This window comes from Piliocolobus tephrosceles, chromosome 2, assembly GCF_002776525.5.
Source record: "Piliocolobus tephrosceles isolate RC106 chromosome 2, ASM277652v3, whole genome shotgun sequence".
Classification (NCBI taxonomy): Eukaryota; Metazoa; Chordata; class Mammalia; order Primates; family Cercopithecidae; genus Piliocolobus; species Piliocolobus tephrosceles.
In genome coordinates, this window is record NC_045435.1 from 156,105,331 (window position 1) to 156,119,601 (window position 14,271).

Here is a 14,271-nt window from a genome sequence, read left to right on the forward strand (position 1 = left end):
GAGTCCCCACTCCGCGCCTTACTTACCTCGTTGGAGCCTCGGGGTCTCCGGGCGGCGAGTCGGGGGACGCGCTGCCCACAGGGCGGTGGCTGGGGTCGGGCGCCAGCCCGGCGCACAGCCCCCTCCCCCGACTCGGCGCCGCCCCTACCCCAAAGCAAACGCTGGAGAACCCGGAAATTGCCCAGAACGGGAACCGACTTTCGCGCCAACCGCGCGGCTGCGCTCGCCTTTTCCGGTGGAAGTGACGCCATCGGCAGCTGCCGCAGGAGAGCGGAAATGTCAAAAGTGAAGGTGAGCGGTCCGTGGGCGGTGGGGCTTCAGGGAAAGCTTAGGCCGGATCCCTTGGGTTTAGGGCTTTGCTGGGCAGGCCTAGCCTCCGCCGGGAGTAAGCGCGGTCGGTTCAAGAGGTAGGACCACACGCCTGGAATACTCCTTTACTGTTAAAAAAGCCACGGAAAGAAAGGATGTCCTCAATAGATACTTACTTTACACCTGCCTTATACCAGACACGCACGGGAAAACGTATTATCCAAAACAATTCCTTGAGGCAAATAGTGGTAGTTCCATTTTGCAGATGTAAAAATGGAGGAAGTTAAATGATGGGTTCAAGGGCACGTGGCTAGTAAGTGGTAGAATTAATACTGCATCCAGGTCTTCTAACTACAGACTGGGTGGATTCCCTCCAACACAGCAGGAATAGAATCACTGCCTAACACAGCCACAAGATGGCAAGGGAAGAAAGGATGACTTACTACACAGCTAATGCAAAGGGATCTTTGCCAAGATCTTCAATGGCCTCCCCTCCTCCTCCCCTTCAGTGAACATCTCCCTTCTCTTTCTCTGCATCTGCCTGGTACTGGGGAGATTCTAGGACTGAACCTAAGGTTCAAATGGCGGAGAGCAAAGGGAGAGGGGGTAAAATGGGCCTGCAAAACCTTAGCTCAGTGATAACTGATTTGTTTTTCTAAGACCACCAGAGTGGGCACAAAAGAACCAGCGAGTAGGCAAGGCTAAAAGCAAAACTGCAAATTTATTCTTTGGTCATCTAGCTTCAGGGACCAGAGCTGGGGGAAGGGGGGGGGGTTTCTAATACAGTCCGGACAAGAGTGGGGGCTGAGAAAGCCCGCCCCCGGCGCATCTGCTGGGAGCGACTTTTCTAGGAGTGGAAGGGCAATAGGCGGGGCACGGGCATGTCGGGGGAGGGGGGGCGCTCCGCAGGTGCCACCAGGTAAATCTTGGGTCTCCTCGGATTGACATCACCTGGTGCATGCCTGATTAATCTGCACCTTCCCGGGTGTCAGCTGCATTCTCGCACACACGGGAAGAGTTGGTGGTGAAGAAGAACCCGGAAGTGCACCATCCTGCCTCCGTTCGTCCAAACAGTCCAACCTTTTATTGATAATAGTGATAAAGGGGCGCCGTGGTCTGTCTGGCTACTTCCTGCTGTTAAGGGGCGTCGTTAAGGTCGGGGCCCATAGTTGGTATTTGGACGTATGGATGAAGAATAAAATAAGGCACAGTATTAGTATAGGAATGAGGAATGGAAGCATTTGTTGGAATATGGGCAAAACCCACAAGGATGGTCCTGGCAAGGTTGGGGAGTATGAGATAGTTAAGAAAATTTAGTAAGTTTGAGGCGAGTGGGGGAAAGCCAAACTGATTTCCACTGATTGCTTTCGGTAAGGGCCCTTTTTAGTTGGGAATGAGGAATGAGTGCGCAAAGTAATTGTTGGCCAGGCAGCAATTAAGGAGTGGAGTTTTTCGTGGAGTGGATGGCTTTCCACTTACTCCCACTACAGAGATATTGGATGGAAGGCTAGGTCCAGAGAAGGACGGCAAAACAGAATAGGTAGCCTCACTGTCAATTAAAAAATTGTCTTACCCGCTACCAGCAGAGTTACCCGCGGCTCGGCGAGGGTGATGGGGGTCCCCGAGTCTCGGCACCTTCAGTTGTCGTCGTCCAGATGTAGGAGCTGGAAGGAGCTCCCAAGATCCTGGGAAAGGGGGTCACGTGGAGACGCAGCACCTGTTCTCAGGGTGGGGCAATCAGACTTCCAGTGTCCTCCCTGCTGACAAGCAGGGCAGGGGGTTGCTGGTGGACGAAGGTTAGGACATTCACTGGCCTAATGTCCTGATGCCTTGCACTTATAGCAAGGCTGCGTTGGGGCTCGGGGACCCTGTGGACACCTGTTGGCATAGTGTCCTGCCTTGCCGCACTTATAGCAAGCTCCTTTCGTGGCCTTGAAGTCTGTGGGGTGTGTGCTCTCTGGCCTGGGGTTACGACTGGGCTGTAAAGCCGCTGCTAGGAGCTGAACCTTCTGTTCAAGGTGAACTTGCCATCTCCTCTCTGGAGTTATAGACCTTAAAGGCTAATTTAACTAGGTCTTGTATTGGTGTCTGAGGACCATCCTCTACCTTTTGAAGTTTTTTTTTACGAATGTCAGGAGCTGATTGAGAAATGAAATAAGATGCCAAAATGGTGGCCCCTGTGGGGGAGGCCGGATCTAACCGGGTATATTGGGTTAGAACCTCAGTCAGTTTAGGGTAGAGGTTAGGATAACCTGGAGGTCATGCCAAGTTAAGTCATAGGCCTGACAAAGGTGTCTAAATTCCTTTATGTATATGGTAGGATTAGCTGAGAAATCACCTAAACGCTTCTCAATTTTGGAAAGATCGGCCAATGAAAAAGGGACATGTACTTTGACTACCCCCTCCGCCCCAGCCACCTCTCGCAAAGGTGCTAACACTGTAGGAGGGTGTGGGCAGAGATAGGGGACTCAAGACAGCCAGTTGCGGGCCCCGAAGGAGGCATGGGACCGAGTGGATTACTAGCAGATAAGGAGGAGGAAGGCGGAGTCTGGGCAGGAAGGGAGGGGGTGAACACTGGGGCTCAAAGGTAAAGGCCTATTGCTGGGGGAAAGGTGAAGAAAGCCTTAAAAACAAAAAACAAAAATCACTACAGGTGGAAAAAAAAAATAAACCACAGTTAATTGTTAAGGTGCAAATCTGACCTGAATCTGTAATAATAATTAATATTTCTAGAGCACTTTACAGTTAACATGGGACTCCTCACACTATTCCCGTTTACTCTTTTCAGCAACCCTGTAATAGATGGATATCATTGTCTCATGTTGTGGAGATGGGGAAAGTGAAGTTCAGGGACTGTGTCACTTGCCTGCGCCTTTCCTGACACACCACACTGCTCCTGGGTACATGCTGTCTGCCCATCTCTGTGTGAAGGTCCACACCAGGGAGGGAGCCCATTCCTGGCATTTCTGGGCTAAGTAGAGACCTCACGAGAGAAGGAGATTCATAGATGCTGCTAATGAAGATGAAGAAAATGCACCGTTTAGCTTTTAGCCAGCCAGAACTTGATACCAGAGGAGTGACCTGTCTTTAGAGTAAGAGTTCACCACTAGGGGCAAGTTCTCCCATGGTGTGTCTCCAGACAAGCAGAGAAGGTCTGTCTCTAGTACCTACTCCTGGAAAATGGATAGAGCAGTGGTTCTGATGTGTAGTCTCTGGACCAGCAGCATCAGCATCTCCTGGGAATTTTGGGGGAATGAAAATTCTTGGGCTCAACTTCAGATCTATTAAGTCAGGAACACTTGGGGTAGGGCTAGCAATCTGTGCCCTTCAGGTGATTTTGATACACATTAAAGTTTGCTTGAATAGCAGTCCTTCAGGAAAGGGTGAAAATGGTTAGTCATTTCTCAGTATGCACGGAGGATTGATTCCAAGGCCCCCTGCAGTAACAAAATCTGAAGATGCTCAAGTCCTTATATATAACCTATGCGCATACTCCCATGTACTTTTTTTTTTTTTTTTCCTGAGATGGAGTCTCACTCTGTTGTGCAGGCTAGAGTGCAGTGGCACAATCTCAGCTCACTGCAACCTTCACCCCTGAGGTTCAAGCAATTCTCCTGCCTCAGCCTCCCGAGTAACTGGGATTACAGGCGTCTGCTACTGCACCCAGCTAATTTTTGTATTTTTAGTAGAGACGAGTTTCACCATGTTGGCCAGGCTAGTCTTGAACTCCTGACCTCGTGATCCACCTGACTTGGCCTCCCAAAGTGCTGGGATTACAGGCATGAGCCACTGTGCCTGGCCACTCCCATATACTTTAAATAATCACTAGGTTACTTATAATACCTGATGCTATGTAAATACTATGTTAACTGTTGTTATACTTTTTTTTAAAATTTTATTTATTTATTTATTTTTCCACTATGGCAAATTTTACACAAAAATTGTATTTTTTTTTCCTGAATATTTTTGATCCCCAGTTGGTTGACCTCCTCAGATGTGGAACCCACAGATACAGGGGTTTGTGGTCCCTGAAGACTTTGGTGAAAACGGGGAAAGGTTGTGATATGACCTCGGAAGCTGAGGTTTTGGTGCTTGCTTTGGCGGCATATTTACTGGAAAAAAAAAAAAATGGAATGATACAGAGATTAGCATTGCCCACGTGCAAGAATGACATGCAAATTTGTGAAGCATTCTATATTTGCCGGTCTTTGTGTTTCATGCCTGTAATTCTAGTACTTTAGGAGGCCCAGGCTAGCGGATCGCCTGAGGTTGCGAGTTTGAGACCAGCCAAAGCAACGTAGCAAGATCCACCATCTCTAATATTTACAAAATTTTTTTAAAAAGAAGCTGGGAACTGGGTGCTGTGGCTCACATCTGTAATCCTAGTACTTTGGAAAGCCAAGGTGGGCAGATTGCTTGAGCCCAAGACTTTGAGACCAACCTAGGCAACATGGTGAAACCTCATCTCTACAAAAAATACAAAAATGAGCTGAATGTGGTGGCGGGCATCTGTAGTCTCAGCTACTCAGGAGGCTGAGGTAGGAGGATCACCTGAGCCTAGGAGGTCGAGGCTGTGGTGAGCCATGATCGTGCCACTGCATAACAGAGTGAGACCCTGTCTCAAAAAGAAAGGAAGGAAGGAAGGAAGGAAGGAAGGAAGGAAGGAAGGAAGGAAGGAAGGAAGAGAAAGAAAGAACTGTAGTTGGGGTTGGGAATTAACTTTGCTATCACTTTCCTGGCATTTAGGGTCAGTTTCCTCTTTCTCTGGCACTTCTGTCACCTAGAGCCAATCTCTCCTGACCCTGCTTGGGGTGAGATTGCAGGCAACTTTATCTGTTTATAGAATGGGAAAGGAGGCCGGGAGCAGTGGCTCATGCCTGTAATCCCAGCACTTTGGGAGGCTGAGGTGGGCAGATCATCTGAGGTTGGGAGTTCGAGACCAGCCTGACCATGAAGAAACCTGGCTCTACTAAAAATACAAAAAATTAGCCAGGCATGGTGGTAGGCGCCTGTACTCAGGAGGATGAGATAGGAGAATCGCTTGAACCCAGGAGGTGAAGGTTGCGGTGAGCTGAGATCGCACCATTGCACTCCAGCCCGGGCAAAAAGAGCGAAACTCCATCTCAAAAAGAAAAAAAAAAAAAGAATGGGAAAGAAAACACAGGAAACAAATATGACTAAATAGTTACTTTTACAATATGGGTGGTGGGAATATGAATATTTCTTATTATATTTTACTACATAGATAATATTTCTCAAAATTAAAGCCAAACTGAAAATAGGTTTTTTGAGTGATAGTTTTATGTTTGTTTCCAATGCTGCAAATGAATAAATACATATAAATAAATGAATGTACAATTTATTTTTATTTTTGTTTTGAGATGGAGTCTCGCTCTGTCACCCAAGCTGGAGTGCAGCGGCATGATCTCAGCTCACTGCAACCTCTGCCTCCTGGGTTCAAGTGATTCTTCTGCCCCAGCCTCCCAAGTGGCTGGGACTACAGGCACGTGCCACCATGCCCTGCTAATTTTTGTATTTTTAGTAGAGATGGGGTTTCACCATATTGGCCAGGCTGGTCTTGAACTCCTGACCTTGTGATTCGCCCACCTCAACCTCCCAAAGTGCTGGGATTACAGGCAGGAGCCACCACGCCCAACATTGAATGTACAATTTAAAAGTGAAATTAGTAAATGATATTTATCACTGCAGAAATAGTCTGATTAGCAGAACATTTGTTTAAACTATGGTCTTCAGTAACCCGGAAGATAGAACGTAGGCCTACTAAGTCTGCTGAGCTCTAGTGAAGAGGAGGTAAAATAGAATATCAGCAGCACATTCTATTCTATGTTGGTTGCTACTGGCTGCATTTAATTAGATAAGGAAAAGACAAGCTCAGGGAATTGGCCTGTTTGCAAACAAAAATAAAGAGAATTTAAAAATCCAGGCAGGTGCAGTGACTCACACCTTTAATCCTAGCACTTTGGAAGGCTGAGGCAGGAGAATTGCTCGAGGCCGAGAATTCAAGACCAGCCTGGGTGACACAGCCAGACCTTGTCTCTCCAAAAAAGTTGTTTGTTTTTTTTTAAATTAACTGAATGTGGGGGACACACCCCTGCAGTCCTAGGTTAGGTACTGGGAGGCTGAGGTGGGAGGATTGCTTGAGCCCAGGAGTTTGAGGTTACAGTGAGCTATGATCTCACTATTGCACTCTAGCCTGAGTGACAGAGCAAGACCCTGACTCAAAAAAAAAAAAAAAAATTCAAGCATGTGAGATTTTGCAAAGTTGGAAAAGCTGACTTCATCTGTGTCCTAAAAACAAGAGATAAACCTAAGAAAGGTTTTGAGCAACAAATGTCCATTACAACCCGGCTATGTGGAAAAGATCTACTTAAAGAGTATGGTCCTCTCACCCAAGCTAGGTAGGCACCATCAACTGAGAGAGAGAGAGGTATGGGGCCAAAGATAGCGATCAGGTGTGAAAATTTTGTCTAGGAAAGAACTGGGGAGGGGACTACTTACGTAGGAGAACAACTCTGCCATGGCTTCCCCTGTTGATAAGCTTACATATATCAGTAGAGGCAAAGGCTTGAATTGCAACTTCTCTGAGCCCTGGCAGAACACCTTGTCATCCTTAAAGGAGGTGTCTAAGGAGCTACTAGAAAGGCATCTCTCACTCGCCTTTCTGTCTCTCCTAAGAGGCCGTCATGACAGTTTCTCATCACCTCCCAGGTTTTGATGAGCTATGGGGCTTTCTGCCCCACTCCCCTTATGATAGGCCTGCAGAATATAAAAGCACTAGCTGCCGTCTAGATTTGGCTCCTTGGTAATAGAGTATCCTACAACTCACATTGCAATCATCAGACCCAGGGAGATGACATCTTTCACTTATTCTTCTCTGTTGCTATCTATGGAAGTAATAAACCATCTAAATCTAAAAATGTCTCAAGTATGTTCACTGGTGGAATCAGGCCCTACACTTGACCTTGTTTTGTATGTGTGAGGTTGACAGCTACCACGTGAAACTGACTGGAACCAAATAGATCTGAAGGTTACGAACATTTTGAGGTAATTGCTTTCTGAACCCAACCAGAAACCTGGAGTATTCAGACTTTGATTTAATCCTCAAATTTTCGCAGCACGAGTAGGTGAAAAGTCATACAGCCCCAAGGAACACAAACTCCTCAATATTGAGATACGGATAGAGAAGGTAATAGAAAATGAAGATCCTCCCAGAAGGAGGCACCAGGGATCTTGAAGAGCAATGAGCAAAGGAGCTCCTGTAACAGAACAGAATCTGATCTAAACAGAACCCCCAATAGAGAGCCTCCTAGTGCCTGCCCAACTTCAAATTTTTTTTTTTTTTTTTTTTTTTTTTGAGACGGAGTCTTGCTCTGTCGCCCGGACTGGAGTGCAGTGGCTGGATCTCAGCTCACTGCAAGCTCCGCCTCCCGGGTTTACGCCATTCTCCTGCCTCAGCCTCCCGAGTAGCTGGGACTACAGGCGCCCACCACCTCGCCCGGCTAGTTTTTTGTATTTTTTAGTAGAGACGGGGTTTCACCGTGTTAGCCAGGATGGTCTCGATCTCCTGACCTCGTGATCCGCCCGTCTCGGCCTCCCAAAGTACTGGGATTACAGGCTTGAGCCACCGCGCCCGGCCACCAACTTCAAAATTGATACTGACCAGTGATGGCTATGGGTCTCCACTCCTCCCTTTTCTGAAAAGGAGTTTTATTGTTGTTATTTTGTTTGTACCTCCCCGTTCCCCACTGTGTAGCAGATGTGCGCTTGGGCAGGGAGGGACAAAAACATTGTCTTTTGAGTCCATATTGTTACTGGTGGATTCTGGCAGAGACCATGTAGAAACCCTTAGTGTCTCACCCATACCCCCTCACCCTTAGCACTCATGCACATTAGGAAACTTCCAGCTGCCAGCATCTGTGTTCATCGCATGAAGGCATTCTCTGGCACCAGGAATCTGCTCTGCCACCTGCACAGTAGGCCAGAGGGCTAAAGGATTTATGACCCATAGGAAAAAAAGCCCTCAAATGATGGCTGACAGGAGTTGGTGCACAAAAACCTTTGTTTGTATGTCCCATGGATGGGATATCTACTCTGACTCTCATAGTTTCCTCAGGGGAATTAAGGCCCAGGGTCCACAAGTGGCACAGTGGCAATTGACTTGTTAACACATTCTTTGGATGCCTTTCTCCCTGTCTTGAATCTCTATTTTCTTTTCTTCTCTCCCCCCTCCCCCGCCCCCAAACCGAGATGGAGTTTTGCTTTGTTGTCCAGGGTGGAGTGCAGTGGCGTGATCTCAGTTCACTGCAACCTCTGCCTCCCAGGTTCAAGCAATTCTCTTGCCTCGACCTCCCGAGTAGCTGGGATTACAGGTACCTGCCACCACACCTGACTAATTGTTTGTAATTTTAGTAGAGACGGGGTTTCACCGTATTGGCCAGGCTGGTCTCAAACTCCTGACCTCAGGTGATCCACCCATCTAGGCCTCCCAAAGTGCTGGGATTGCAGGCATGAGCCACCGTGCCCAGCCACATCTCTACTTTCTTGCCTGTGTTTCTTGTCAAATAAAACATCTGAGAAGTCTTGTCTAAAAGTCCATTTTCTGGGGCTGCTCAAACTAAGACAAAAGACCCCAGACATGTGCTCCCCTTTCATAGTGTTTTGCTGTTGCTGAGAAGTAGTCTCCTAGCCAGGGACTACAGTTCCCATCCTCTTTACAATTGGTGGGGTCATGGGACTGAGTTATGGCCAATAAAATATAGGTAGAAGTGATGTTTGTCACATCTGGGCTTAATCCAAGAAAATTTCTTGCACTATCTTCCACACTCTTCCTTATTCTGTCATTTGAATGTCAGCACATGGAGCAATCTTAGAAGCACGTATTGAAAATGGCAGAACCTCTCTCGGTCTGGATCTCTGAATGACTGAATGGAGCTATGAAAGTGAACTCCCCACTCCCACCCTAACAAATCCCCACGATTGCTGCCAGATGGGCTTTATGTTACTAAGAAGTCAACTCCTATTGTGTTAAACCATTAAGATTTTGGAGCTTTGCTATTATAGCAGTTAGTGCCAATCCAACCAATTCTGAACTTGGAAACAGTTTAAACAAACATGTTGCCCCCATGACGTTATTACTTCAAGATCCCTTGGAAAGCGGAAAGTGTGAAATTGCTCCAGAGACAAATGCCAGAGGCCACATGAGAAAGAGCATGGACTATGGAAGCAGACTGCCTGGTTTGAATGCCAGCTTGGACACCTACTAGCTACCTGACCTTGGGCAAGTCACTGGTTAACCTCTCTGTGCTTCACTTTCTCTCTGTACAAAAAGGGGATGGCAATAACCTTGTGGGGTTACTATCAATTAACATTTGGGAAGCACTTAGCACCCTGCCTGGTACATAATTAATAATAAATCTATACATCCCAAGTTTTCTTTGCCATGAAGTTTTTAAACTGTTTTCCACCATACAAGCATCATACCTTCTGCTTTGCTATTTGTGAGAGCCTGCACCAAAGCACAGAAATGACTTTAGCACTTTGGATGTCTTATCTTTGCAATATGACTTTGTCTCAGTACACATGAAGTTTTCAGAGTTTGATCTAATCTAGGGTCGGGGGCACAGTGGCTGCTATTGGATTTAAGCTGTGTTAGTTTTAGGTGGATAATTAACCTTAGAAGGAATGATCACCTCTGGACTTTATTTGGTTTTTGTCCATAGGTCTGCAGAGGAGATTGCTCAACCCACTTTTGAGATATTTGTGTGCATTTATTGATCTGTTTGATTTTTTGAGCCCAATATTATAGCAGACACTATTTTCCAACCTTGTATTAGAATGTTGGACAAGAAAAAGTGATCTCTGCCCTCATAGACCCTATTTCCTTTCAAATGTTTGAATAAGTGAAGGGAGAGCCAGGACAGTTAAAGATGAACCACTCGGCACAAAGTCAGAGGGAATCTGGCTTTGCCTGAGCAGAGGGTCACTGCTGGCTTACAGAGAACCAGCCAAGCTGATGGCAGTCTCAGGGCTGGAAAAACAGAAGTGGAGGCAAGATCCCAGTGAGAAGGGAGGAGCAGAGAACTAAGCTTGACAAAGGGCCAGTTTTCTCCTTAAGATACTTGGCACAATTTGAAGTTCAGTGGAATGGGAGATAAAAAGATAATGACACACCTTGAAGAGGCTCCAATAAATATATCAAGTATATGAGTTTCCTGTTACTATTGTAACGAAACTTAGTATCTTACAGTTTTGGAGGTCGGAAGTCGGAAATGGGTCTCACTGGGCTTAAATCAAGATGTCAGCAGGGCTGAGTTCCTTTCTGGAGGCTCTGTTTCTACATTTAAAGAACCCTTATGATGATATTGGCCCACTTGGATAATCAAGCAATACATTTCTAAATAAACCATGAGTTGAATAAGAAATCACAATAAAATTAGAATATATTTTGAACTGAATAACCATGAAGTTATAATATATCAAGAAAAGGACTGCTTATAGGGAAATTCATAGCCTTCATCACATATAGTAGAGAAGAGAGGCTGAAAAATCAATGACCTTAACTGCCTTAAAAAAAAAAAAAAAAAGCAAGAGAAGCCAGGCACGGTGGCTCACACCTATAATCCCAGCACTTTGAGAGGCCAAGGCAGGCAGATCACTTGAGGCCAGGAGTTAGAGACCAGCCTGAACAACATGGTGAAACTCCATCTCCACTAAAAAAACAAACAAACAAAAAAAACAGTTAGCCAGGTGCTGTGTCTCGTGCCTGTAATCCCAGCTACTCAGGAGGCTGAGGCAGAGGAATCACTTGAACCCAGGAGGCGGAGGTTGCAGTGAGCTGCAATCGTGCCACTTCACTCCAGCCTGGGCAATAGAGGGAGACTCTGTCAAAAAAAAAAAAAAAAAAAAAGAAGAAGAAGAAGAAAAAGGAGAAGGAGGAGAAGAAGAAGGAAAGAATAAAGAAGCTAGAGAAAGACCAAAACTCAAAGAAAGTCAACAGAGCGGAAATCAATGAAATAATGAATGATTGTACAATAGAGAAAAACAGCAAAGCCAAGGTTGATTCTGTGAAAAGATTAATGAAATAGGTAAAATCCTGGCAATACTAACCAAGGAAAAGTGGTAACATAAATCACCAATATCAACAATGAAAATACTAAATACCACATACTAAAAATGTCAGAGGATAAGATCGTGAATGATTTTATATCAATAAATTTGAAAATTTAGATAAAATGGACAAATTTCTTTAAAAAAAAAAAAAACTTACCAATATTGAAATTTGAAGGATCATAAAACCTGGATATTTCTCTAGCTATTTAAGAAACTCAATCTGCCGGGCGCGGTGGCTCAAGCCTGTAATCCCAGCACTTTGGGAGGCCGAGACGGGCGGATCACGAGGTCAGGAGATCGAGACCATCCTGGCTAACACGGTGAAACCCCGTCTCTACTAAAAATACAAAAACTAGCCGGGCGAGGTGGCGGGCGCCTGTAGTCCCAGCTACTCCGGAGGCTGAGGCAGGAGAATGGCGTAAACCCGGGAGGCGGAGCTTGCAGTGAGCTGAGATCCGGCCACTGCACTCCAGTCCAGGCGACAGAGCCAGACTCCGCCTCAAAAAAAAAAAAAAAAAAAAAAAAGACTTTTCCACAAATAAAACTCTAAATACAGGTGGCTTCATTGGTGAAGCCTTGCAAACATTTAAGAAAGAAAGAACGCTATTCTTACACAGTGTCTTTCAGAGAATAAGAAAAGAAGTAGCATATTCCAGTATATTCCAGTTCATTTTGTGAGCCATTATAACCTTGAAACCAAACTTTTAGTGACATTAAGATAAAGAAAACTGCAGAATGATTTCTCTCACGAACACAAATGCAAAAAATCCTAAAAAGAAAAGTAAGTTCAGCAATATGTAAAAAAAAGTTATACATAATAGCCAAGGGGGGTTTATTCCAAGAATGTAAGAGTAGTTTAACATTTAAAAATCAATTACAGGAGTCCAGCATGGTGGTGCACAGCTGTAGCCCCAGTTACTTGGGAGGCTGAGGAGGGAGGATCACTTGGGCCTAGGAGGTAGAGCCTTCACTGAAATATGATCCCACAGCTGCACTCCAGCCTAGGCAATAGAGCAGGACCCAAGCAAGAAGGAAGGGAAGGGAAGGGAAGAGAAGGGAAAGGAAGGGAAAGAAAGAGAGGGGAGGGGAGAGGAGGGGGAAAGAGAAAGGAAGAAGGGAAGGATGGAAGGAAGGAAGGTAAACAGAAAAAGGAAAGGAAGAAAGAAAGAAAAAAAGAAAGAGAAAGAAACAATTAGAGGAGTTTACCACGTTAACATAAAAAGAAAAGGGAATCATTTAAGTATCTTAGGTGCAGAAAAAATACTTGACAAAATGCAACACCCATTCATGACTTTTAAAAAATTTAGGCAACCCAGGAAAGAAGGAAATTTCCTTAATATGGTTAATAATATTTAAAACGAAACAAAACACCAGCAAAAATTTTGCATAATGGAGAATTATTGAAAACTTTCCCTATCACCACTTCTACTCAATATTGTATTAATAGTTTGGCAGTAACTATTAAAGCTGAACATACATCTACTTCATGATGTATGGGGAAACCCTGCAGTAATGCATACTTAAGTGCACTAAAAGACATGTAGTAGAATGTAATGTGAGTTCTAGCCAGTGCAGTAAGTCAAGAGGAAAGAGATTCCTAAGGACCTGAAAGGAAAAACCAAAACTGATGTTATCCATATAAGATATAAGGATGTACATAGAAAAGAAACAATTCCAACTAATAAGACAATTCAGCAAGATCACTAGATTCAAAGAAACAATTCCAACTAATAAGACAATTCAGCAAGATCACTAGATTCAAGGTCAATATACAAAACCCAATTGTTTTCTTCAGATACTAGCAGCAGATAGAAAATAAAATTAAAATTATATCCACAGCAGCACTATCCTTAGGAGTCCAAACTGAAGACTGCAACGATCAGGAGGAAAGATAAAACGTGCTGCATATACAGTGTAAAATGTGCAATGCTGAGAATGAATAAAGGGCAACTATACACAACATAGGTGAATCTCACACACAGAATCTCCAGTGAAAGAGGCCAAACACAAAATTGTACATATGGTATGATTCCATCTGCATAAAGCTCAAAAATCAGCAGAATTAGTCTATTCTGTTAGAAGTCAAGATAATGGGTACCTTTGTGGGAGGGGGCTGTGCCAGCTCTGTTAACGTTTTGTTTCTTGATGTGGGTGCTGATTATGTGGATGGGTTCATTTGATGATAATTAAGCAGTACATTTATTTAGGACATGTGACGTTGTATGTATATTTATTATACTTTAATTAAGAGTTCTTACATTTTTATTTAAATTCAGATTTTCCTCAGGCAGAAGTCACAGACTTGAGCAGGATCGCGCTGCAGGTGCGAGGAGAGGCAGCCCTCTCTGGGTTCAGTGCTTCACCTGACCTTGTCCTCCCAGAGCTGAGGGCTGCTGGGGACAGTGTCATTTGGGTAGAGTTTCCGAGAGGACCCAGGAGTGGTCCATTCTCTCGATGGAGACCCTTTGGGAGGAAGAGTCTGAGAATCCTTGAGAATTGTGTTCAAAACGTTGGGTATACGAGAGCGCGTGCTTTCCTGGGGGAAGAACCCACAGTTTTCACCCTATGGACAGCCCCCGAATCCCAAAGATTTTGTGTTTTTGAGATGTTTAGGAGCTGCTGGGCTGGATGAGGGTCCGGGGGTCAGAAACTTGCGAACTAGCAACTCACCTGGGACCCCCCGCGGGTCTCTGTCTGGGTTGTAAGGCGACCAGACTAGTGCGCTCCGAAGCTGCTCAAGTTCCGGGGTGCTGCCCCTTCGCCCGAGGTGCAGCCTCGCAGACCCCGGCGCTGGGCAGGGGGCCGGAGAGAGGCTCGCAACTTGCAGCCCTC

At 45.3% G+C, this 14,271-nt stretch overlaps 1 protein-coding gene and 1 non-coding gene across 5 annotated transcripts in view; one reads left to right on the forward strand and one right to left on the reverse strand.

Annotated features, from left to right (window-relative positions):
* TOPBP1 (DNA topoisomerase II binding protein 1) overlaps positions 1 to 216 on the reverse strand; it is a 63,693-nt gene extending 63,477 nt beyond the window's left edge. For 3 of the 4 annotated variants that reach the window (XM_023207447.1, XM_023207446.1, XM_023207450.1), the window contains exon 1: positions 27 to 216. The gene's annotated coding sequence lies outside the window, so the exon portion shown is untranslated. The remainder of the gene's footprint in view (positions 1 to 26) is intronic. The other variant, XM_023207448.2, reaches the window with a different exon arrangement.
* A 4,189-nt stretch (positions 217 to 4,405) lies between these two features.
* LOC111539553 lies at positions 4,406 to 4,511 on the forward strand. The gene has a single exon (XR_002730715.1). It is a non-coding gene; the product is annotated as a U6 spliceosomal RNA (small nuclear RNA).
* Positions 4,512 to 14,271: the final 9,760 nt, after the last annotated feature.